At 36.4% G+C, this 9,499-nt stretch overlaps 2 long non-coding RNA genes across 3 annotated transcripts; one reads left to right on the top strand and one right to left on the bottom strand.

The window, feature by feature from the left end:
- Positions 1-6: 6 nt before the first annotated feature.
- LOC112487729 (uncharacterized) lies at positions 7-1,498 on the top strand. The gene is made up of 3 exons (XR_003051085.1): positions 7-873; positions 965-1,028; positions 1,376-1,498. It is a non-coding gene; the product is annotated as an uncharacterized LOC112487729 (long non-coding RNA).
- A 4-nt stretch (positions 1,499-1,502) lies between these two features.
- On the bottom strand, positions 1,503-8,538 carry LOC103386722 (uncharacterized). Of its 2 annotated transcripts, none has more exons than XR_001760769.2 (8): positions 8,426-8,538; positions 7,031-7,168; positions 5,772-5,908; positions 4,002-4,111; positions 3,712-3,822; positions 2,326-2,399; positions 1,834-1,927; positions 1,503-1,546 (listed from the first exon to the last, which is right to left on the bottom strand). It is a non-coding gene; the product is annotated as an uncharacterized LOC103386722 (long non-coding RNA). The 2 variants fall into 2 exon arrangements; XR_522333.3 differs by having other exon boundaries at positions 5,772-5,911.
- Positions 8,539-9,499: the final 961 nt, after the last annotated feature.

Consider the following 9,499-nt stretch of genomic DNA (forward strand, 5'->3'; position numbering starts at 1 on the left):
TTAAAACCAGGGGAGAGCTACCAGTTATACTGCCTATTTCATATTTCTCGACAGTAGGAGCAATGAAGCTGCAGACAACAGATGTCAGTCCAAAACTAAAATGTATTCTTGGTATTGTCACAGATAGAGGCAGACAATTAGTTGCTGCTCCTTCCTGTAGTGTTTGTTGGTCATTTTTTGTAACATTTGCACACATTTGATGCTATCAGTATTTGCAGCATAATTCAGTATAAGAGTTGCTGGAATTTTCCTTTAGCTGCATTGAGTGCTTGTGTGTATCTACTTATTAACAAACTAATGAGGCTGCAAAAAAGCGGAAGGAAGTTGTAGTACTTTTAGTGATTAATTCGCACAGAGTGAGTCACTCGCAGAGAGTGATTTGTTTGCAGTGAGTGATTAGCTCGCAGAGTGATTCGTGAGTGCAATATGAACGAATCTTTCATATGACTCCTGAGTCGAGTCATATGAAAGATTCGTTCAAATTGAACGTATAACTCGCGAAGGACACACATGATCACTGCACGCTAGTGTCAGTGCAGGTGTTGATGAAGCTGTCAGTGACCTGGTGTCGTGCAGGACGCTCGTGATTGGATAACGAGGCACATCCGTGCCATTTAAAAGCAGAAGGAAGTTGTAATACAGCCCTGTGATAGTTGCAAAATGGCACTGTGTGAAGGCACAGAGGAAAAAGTTTGCTATTATTACGACGGTACGTATTTCTATCTTTGATTCTCTTCACTTTGGCCTTCAGGTGTAGCCGCAGACCTACATCGCTATCAACTGGGCCGGTGGACTCAGTGATGCCAAGAAGTTCAAAGCATCTGGTTTCTGTTACATGAATGACATCCTGCTGGCCATTTTTGAGTTGCTTAAGTAAGAAAAGAAACATTTCAAGTTTTTTTTTTTTGTCAACAGAAGTGAAACTTTTGGACAGCGTTTACAGAGTGTTGTGAAATGTTTACAGGACATCGGGGCTGGAAAGAGCAATGACTACACAGTGAATTACCCACGATGCCATCTTTAAACAGGTAAGTCTGTGAGTTTCTATTTTATTTTTTAAATGTGCGACTTAGGTTTAGATCATGGCCAAAGTAATGGAGATGTAGCAGCTGAGCGCAGAGGTGCTTCAGTTCAACGTCACTATAAAAGTTTTGAAAAAGAAATTGATTTTAGCCTTTACCAGGTATTGACAAAGGAGTGAGTGACACCAACTGGACAAATCCAGTACAGAAAAGATTACAGTATTTGAAGTGTACAAAATTTATTTATTTATAATTGAAGCGTTTTGTAACATGCTAGTGCTAAACACTTTGAACATGGTGTAGTCATCAGAGAGCATTTGTATGTAATGTATTTATTTCACCTTGTGTTTCAGGCCTAAAGATGTTTCATGAAGTTGTTCCACACCTGATGATGGGACCGTTGTTGAATCCTGTGAGCACACGTGGTGGTGAGTATGTGATCTGTCCATCTTTACCTGAAGTGTTAGATAAAGCTGAGAGTACCTGGCAGAGTCCAAGCTGCTGTGTCCACAAGTCATCTCCATCTGTTAAGACAATGACAATAGCATGCAATGAATGACACAATCAAAAGCTGTCTCTGTAGGTTCACAGTCATTTAATCCAAATATAGTTACATCAAGGGCAACTGCACAAAGTAGGTGTTTTTTGAAGACGTTCCCCCTTTTATCCAAGAGACTTAATCAGTTCTGCTGAACTTAAGAAGTCTTGGATGAGAGGTGAAACGTCTTTAAAAAAAAAAAACCTACTTTGTCCACTTGCCCTCGCTGTAACTATTTTTGGAACAATAAAAAGCAGTGTTGGTCTCATTTACCTCTTGCCGTCAGGGTGGAAAGCCACGCAGTTGATGGGACCAAAATGACCTTTGACTCCTGCCAAACTCCTCTTTGTACGCAGCTTGGAAGAACCTGCAGATTAGAAGAACACGTCACTGTGCCACATGTTAACACAAACAGGGTTTCCTTAAAAGCAGCTACAAAGTAGTCACTTCTACAGCACCTCCAACATTACAACTACAGTGGAAAGTCTGTTGCACAATCAAATGTCATAACAACTAAATGTTTACACATTACTATCAACAACAACAATACAAATTCAATGCTTTAAACAGATATTTCTTCACTACATAAAGGCCTTTGTTTGTAACAAAGTGGTGGCTTCTTCAGTGCTAATGCTAACACCACAGTGGAATAAAGAACATCTGTACATTTTCTTCATCTCTTTTTTTTGTTCAGATGAAGACAACAGTCACTGGATGCTTTATTCAACCACACAATAATACTCTGGAAACACCACTTCAACTCACCTGGCCTCAAACTTGCCAATCCTGGTGGAAGCTGTGGTCACTTCCATGGCCTCCTGCTCACCTCCCATAAGCACCTACAACACACACAATTGCAAGGTTCAAGGTTACTGTTGATCTACTAGGATACGCATTGCACAGCAACAAATCTAACGTGATCCATGATTGGAGAAATGGCGGCAGAGTCAAAGAGCTGCGGAGATAACCCATGGCATTCAGTCAATTATGGCGTACGTACAGCAGTGATCATCAACTGGCAGTCTACTTCTTGGATTCCAAAACAAACATTAAATAATAATTTCATTTTTACTCCACTCTATCTGGGTGGCTGACTTAGAGCCTTTAACAGCATCCCACAGTCAGCTTTGAACTAAGCAAACTCTTACTCAAGCAGTCATCTCTCTTCAAGGCCTTAAAGAGACAGACTGCAGTATGTCAACATTGAAAAGTAACAAAACCTCAACAAACAGTTCATTTCAAACTGTACCACTCATTTCTCCTAAGATGTACTTCAAATACTCTAAAGTCTTTTTCAGTATAAGTACATAAGTCATTACAAGGTCTGCAGTATGGACAGGTTGACCAACAGACCTAGACTAAAGGAAATTGTCATTGTAAATAAAGTGGACACACTCAAAGTAACCACACCTACTACTGTGTGATTTTTGTTGTATCTTCTTGTAACCCCCAGCAAACTGTCAATGTTTACTTCAGTTCACACATACTTGTATAACAAACTATCAATAAATATCTTCAAATACATTTATCGTTCACTTATTTCTGTTGTTCTACTTTGGAGCGGGGGTCACCTCACAATTCCATACATATATAAACTATAAAAGAGTATAAGAGTTAAAAGAACAACAATAACTCTTTTCTCTGTTGAAGACTTCCGTTAGGCAACTGGACATGAAATTTTCACTCAACAGAGGAGGTGGGCTAAGACACAACCAAAACTGTTCTGATGACGATTACAACCTAAGGTAGCTTTATTTTTTGTCACACCCACAGTATATATTTGGTACCCCCCTCTAACTGGTGGAGGGGAGTACCAAATATATACTGTGGGTGTGACAAAAAACTGAAGAAGCCTCTTGGATGAGAGGTGAAATGTCTTTTTTGAGAAAATGTCACATCCAGTTGCCTAATGGAACTCTTCAACCTTGACCTGGATGACTGAGAATCTTCATAGATAACACTTTTCTTTATTCACCTTCAAAAACTAAAAACTCAGGTTTCATTTTTTAAGGTTAAAACCAAAACTCTTCTCTGGACCTTCTCCTTGATGGCCAGCCTGGTGTCATTCTGATGACTATTTATAACATTTTTCAACAACTGTAATCACATACAGTGATTACAGTTGTAGCAATCATTTACATGAGTTCTCACCTTGTTGGTGTTGTCCTGTGAGGCACAGATGAACATGGTGAGGCCTACAGATGTCTGGATGTCGTTGATGTGCCTGCTGTGCTCCTCAGCTTTCTTCAGGACTTCTCCTGACTATTTAAAAATAAACAAACAAAAAAAATTCATTATTTCCTTCAGCATTTCATTTCTATAATACTGTGTGTAAACTGTTTCTTTAGCAGTAATCAGGACTATTTAGCAGTAATCGTGTACTATCTGCAGTCTTGTTTCTTTCTTGTTTCTCGTTTATGCTGCGCGTGGCGTTTACCTACCAATCTGTTGTGGATCCCTCAAGTCGAAGAAGTTCATGAAACACTGATAGCCCATCTGCTTGTCCGTGGAAAACATGATGGTGTTGCCGCTGAAATCAAACCTGCGTGTTCTGATGGAAGACAAGGAGCAAAAATTAAACACCAAAATACATCTAAACACTCATACACTAATATGTCTGCTGGAACCACCCATATAGCTAACTGTTTATTTAATTACATTATTTCTCTACTCAGTTTATGCCATTTAGACTGTGCATATATTTCACATTATATATTTATTTTATATACTTGTTCATATAACATCCTTATAATTATACCAGTTCTGCTTATATATACATAGGTATAATGTGGTGTATTTTACTGTACACACACACCAATTTAATTTAGAATAACAATAGTATAACAAAATTATACATTAATTGAGATTGCAATCAACAACTAGAACAATTAAACTAATCTTCATTAATATGAAAAGTTCATTTATGTTCAAATATGAGAAGTTCATTTCATATTTTCAAAAAGGTGCATCAGCCAAGCTCAAACTCCTGTCAAAGGCTAATTCCTTATTTACCATGACAACTCTATATTCATTGTTTAGGACGAAAAGCTAACGTTAGCTGCCGAGACACACATGCTAGTGTAAATTGTCTCGACCGAACGACTACCATTTCAAACAAAATACAACTGACAACTGCTTTGTATAAGGACTGTACAACGTATTCCTATTTCCGTTATACATACATTTCAATATCAGCGTGACGTTTGTTTTTAGCATTTTTGTAGTAATAGTAAGACTATAGTCTTGCTTGTTTTTGGTGATATAATGTTTTTTGGAGTTTTTAGCACAAATTATTCACTTGGAAGCATTTTTCAGGCATTAACTTAAGAATATGAACTAATTTTAGGCTGAATTTATAAGAAAAACAACATTTCATGACTTATTTTCCTCAAGCTTTTGTCAGATTTAAATAAATAATAATAATAATTAAAATAAATAATAAACAAAGATCAAGATTTTTGATTTAAATGAAAATATGTATTTTTTCAAAAGAGAAACTTTTAATAATTAACAATTATTTGACATATTTGAAATGAATGTCCATTGAAATAGGGTCCATTACTTATTGATACAAAATAAAGACCACTAGAACTGAAACACTTTGCAAATTAGTGCATTTGTATGAATTATTTTACTTTGTATGACTTTCTTTAGAAGATCACTAGTAAAGAATATTGCTATTGATCAATGGTTGACGAACCAAAAAAAAGTGATTTCAAGTTTTATTCTACTATAAGAACATATTTTCACAACTTATTTTTGAAGGATTTTCAGGAACTATATATGTAGTATACTAAATATTTTGAACAAAGTTAAAGTTCTGAAAAAATATTTTTTCTAAATTTTAACCATATGAAAGGATGTACCTGCATATTTTAAAATGTAAATTAGTGCATTTTTATTCATTTCTTGTAAAGTTTTATTTTTGGAGACTTTTTCAAGAATTTATTAGTATAGTATTTTACTATGATCAAAAGTTGGTGCACCCAAAAAGTATATTTTTTCTGAATTATAACCACAAAAATGGACATAGCTAAGTATTTTGAGTCTCAGGATCTTATTAGTATAGTATTTTATTGTGATCAAAATTTGGCACACCAAAAAGTATACACTTTCTGAAATTTAACCTTGGAAAAGGAAATAACTAGGCATTTCAATGAAAATGTGTGTATTTTCATTTATTGTTTATTTTTGGGGGATGAGAACTGTACCTCACTGTGCTTGAGCACTGGTTTTATTCCCAAAAAGGTCTCATGGCCATTCCTGGGACAATCTGTTTCTGGTTGTGAAGGCCTGGATGGGATGCAGATGCCACTGGTCTCTGTGCACATGTTGATTGGCTCATCCACTGCTGGAACACAAGAGTCCCTCATGAAACATTTGTTTGCTGTGCTCTGGTTATGTCAATGCAAATATGTGCACATGAAATAAAACAAATTTTAAAAAACTGCTGTATAATTTTATATAGGAGTGCAGTATTTAAATTGTGTTTTCAAAATTAAAAAAATACGCATTTACCAAAGAGGCCATTACTAAGAACTGGCTCAATTTTTAAGCGGCTTGTTATAAACACTGGCTGACAATGATAGATAAAACACAAGAAATAGAAATTCATGTAACTGTATTATAAATGACAGAACTAAAAATGATTAAAATAAATAAACATTTACAAAACAATCCACTTTCTCATAAATCATTCTTTCCAAATGTTTTTAAATGTTGGAAATTATCCACGAGACATTTATATGTTTAACGTCCAATAAAAAACAACAGTATGGTTTGTCAAAAATTGGGCAAAAAGACATGTTATACTATATTGTTCATGAATAAAACATGAAATAACCTCATACAAAGAAGTACAAATAAAAACAATTTTATGTTGTAAAATTTGAATCTAAAACTGCCAAAAAATAAAAAAAATCCAAAAAATAAAAAAACCAAACACCAAATGTTTTGCAGAGAAAAAACAAAACAAAACACAAAAAACACCTTTAAAATGTAAGTTTATACCTTAGAAGGTGAAGGCGAATCAACTTTATTGGAATATGCCATACATATAGATAAAATTATATTACAGTTCTCTCTGACCCCAGGTGCAAACGGGCAGAAAATATAATGAGAATACCCAATTAAAATATATCTTTTCAATAAAGCAAAAAAAAGGGGGTGGGGGGGATTCTTTTATAATTCCTGAATCTCAGGGCTGGTACTGTGACCAATTTCTTAAATCAATTTGATTCCAATTCATAAGGTCCAATTCAATTACGGTCAATCTGCTCTAAATTACTGATGCTCTTAACTAATGGATCTACTGTGTTACAAAACAGTTGTCAGAAAGGGACACTACAAAAATAAAATACTTGTTTATGTGTTTGTGCTACACAATTCTGCACCAACAGCTTGCCCGTGCAAAATTGTTACACAACACAAATGTTTACATTAGTTGACAATAATTTCAACTCTTTCATACCGGTGCCCACAGTTTTGAGGGTGGAGCGGTCGTATTTTTGCACTCGATGGTCTCCGTACTTCAGCAAAAGGCGGATGACTGTTGGTGCTCCATAAAACTGGTTAATTTTCAGCCTTTGAAGCATCTCATAGTACCTTCCTGTGAACCAATAAAGGCATGTCTTTGTTACTGATAAACATAAATAACTCCCCATCTTGTAACATGACTTTCACCTTAACATTGCTACAAAATGTCAGCACTGATGCTTATAAACTGGAATGAAGGCACATTCTGGTGCACTTTCTATTTTAGTGACTCATCAAATCAGTATCTTAAATGTTCAAAAGGTCAGAAGTGTATCACCTGTCCTTTACCAAACAAACACTTAATACACAATCAGTTGTGTTGTAAAAAAAAACAAAAACATTAATGAAAGCGAAAGATGTACTGGTGCATAGAGCATACTGAGAAGGTATTGGGATCACGGCCGGGAATAGACGCTGTAGTTTAGCCTGAGCAATACAGTCACACTGGTCTTTCTACTAACTCTATTTGTATAAAAAAAGAGTATATGTGTCTTTATGAAAGGTCAATCAACCAGTTAATTTGTTTATAAAGATCCATCACTATATTTTACATAAAGTCAACAATTGGCGCTCCTCCACCTGTACCACAACTGCTACTACAACGACTTCTATTAATTCCAATGTTAGCTACACTTTTTACATATGGGGGCGAAAACCGCTAGGCCGCAGCACTAAACACAAGCTAGCATGTTAACTTACCGACTAAAAAGGTTTACCTAACGCACTAGTGTTACATAAACGGATCCATTATTGAGTAAGGTTTGTTTGTGATCACGTTATCTTCCCCCTTGTGACTTCCATGCACACTAAAGGACGACTAAATATTTGTTTGAGAGCAATATTTCCGGATTAATTTAAATGCCGTCCCTTGCTACGCATGCGGAAACTATCGAGAAGAAATGGCGAACACTTAAAGGTCTCGTAGTGTCGCTTATCCTTTAAATGCCGTCCCTTGCTACGCATGCAGAAACTATCGAGAAGAAATGGCTAACATTTAAAGGTCTCGTAGTGTCGCTTATCATTAATACAGAAATAATTTGTAGATGTCTGACGACATTACCAAATGTACAACTGAACAAATGAAGTTACGTGCAAATACAAAAAAAGCATCTTCAAAGTCTTTTCCGCACGAGCCATCCACTGTGCATTGAGTGTCCACAGAGATGAAAACGCTGGACCGCAGCCCTAAACGCACGGTAGCAGGTTAACTTTCCCCCCCTAAAAAAGTTTATCGAGAACAAAAACTAACGCACTAGTGTCCATAAAACGGCTGAACATCACATAAAACTGCTTCATTATATAGTTCAAACGTTTGTTTAAGTTAATTTACCTTTCCCCTCGTGACATCCACACAGGCTCGACGACGACCAAATGTTTGTTTGAAAAACGTGAGCGCACACTTCCGGTATAATTTTAAACCTCTTGCTACACATGCGCAGACCAGCGAGATGAAATGACGTAAATGTAATCATTAACCTGAAATAATTTGTAGATCTGTGTGTACAAATAAATAAAACATAAAATAAAAACAGAAATAAATAGAGAACATATAAGACGTTTCTTAATAACATTTTATATCACTTCAATCACATCCATCCACTAAGTAGTAGGTTTCAGGTGCAAATTCTATATATTGAATTAAACTAGTATATGGATTCATGATAAATTAGAAATCACAATAAATGAGAATTCCAGCTCTAATTTGCTGGAATTTTTAATTTCTTTATATTTTTTTACCTGATCACACTTGACTGCTTTTATTACTTTTTTGCTGCTAATACCTGATCACACTTGACTGCACCGTACTGAACATTAGTGTTTAGTTTTGCACTTTAATGTATTGTCCTGTCTTGTCTACGCATGGGTCAGTTAGAAATGCAATTTCGATTCATTCGTATGTCTGGTACATGTAAAGAAATTGACAATAAAGATGACTTTGACCCCCGTTTCCTCCTTCCTACCCCTCATAGCAGGCGATTATGCACCTCTTTGGCTGGTAGATTCGAACCTGAAGCCCTCCGGACCCAAGTCCGCTTCCTTAACTACTAATGCAACACTTAGTGGTTAAGACACAGAAGACACTATACAACAGGTCACATGACTTCAGCCAGCCACAAAGACAGTTAAACCGCCAGCCATAATAACCATAATAATCCGAATTACACAAACTTTCTAATATCTTTTTAACTTTGCTACGGCGGTGCTTTGGCCCAGAAGCAATGTCTCTGTCATTGGTGTGCAACCCCAGGGTTCACCTCCTGAGCAAGTTCGAATCCCGGTTAGGGCGGTTGGTACCTTCCAGTGGACTCACCACCGACAGGAAGGTTCAGGGGGGGTTGGTACGGTGCAGTGACCTGGTAATGGATAAGTGGATAAAAATGAATGGATGGGTGGGTGGACTTTT

This window comes from Cynoglossus semilaevis, chromosome 11, assembly GCF_000523025.1.
Source record: "Cynoglossus semilaevis isolate Cse_v1.0 chromosome 11, Cse_v1.0, whole genome shotgun sequence".
In the NCBI taxonomy this organism is placed as follows: domain Eukaryota; kingdom Metazoa; phylum Chordata; class Actinopteri; order Pleuronectiformes; family Cynoglossidae; genus Cynoglossus; species Cynoglossus semilaevis.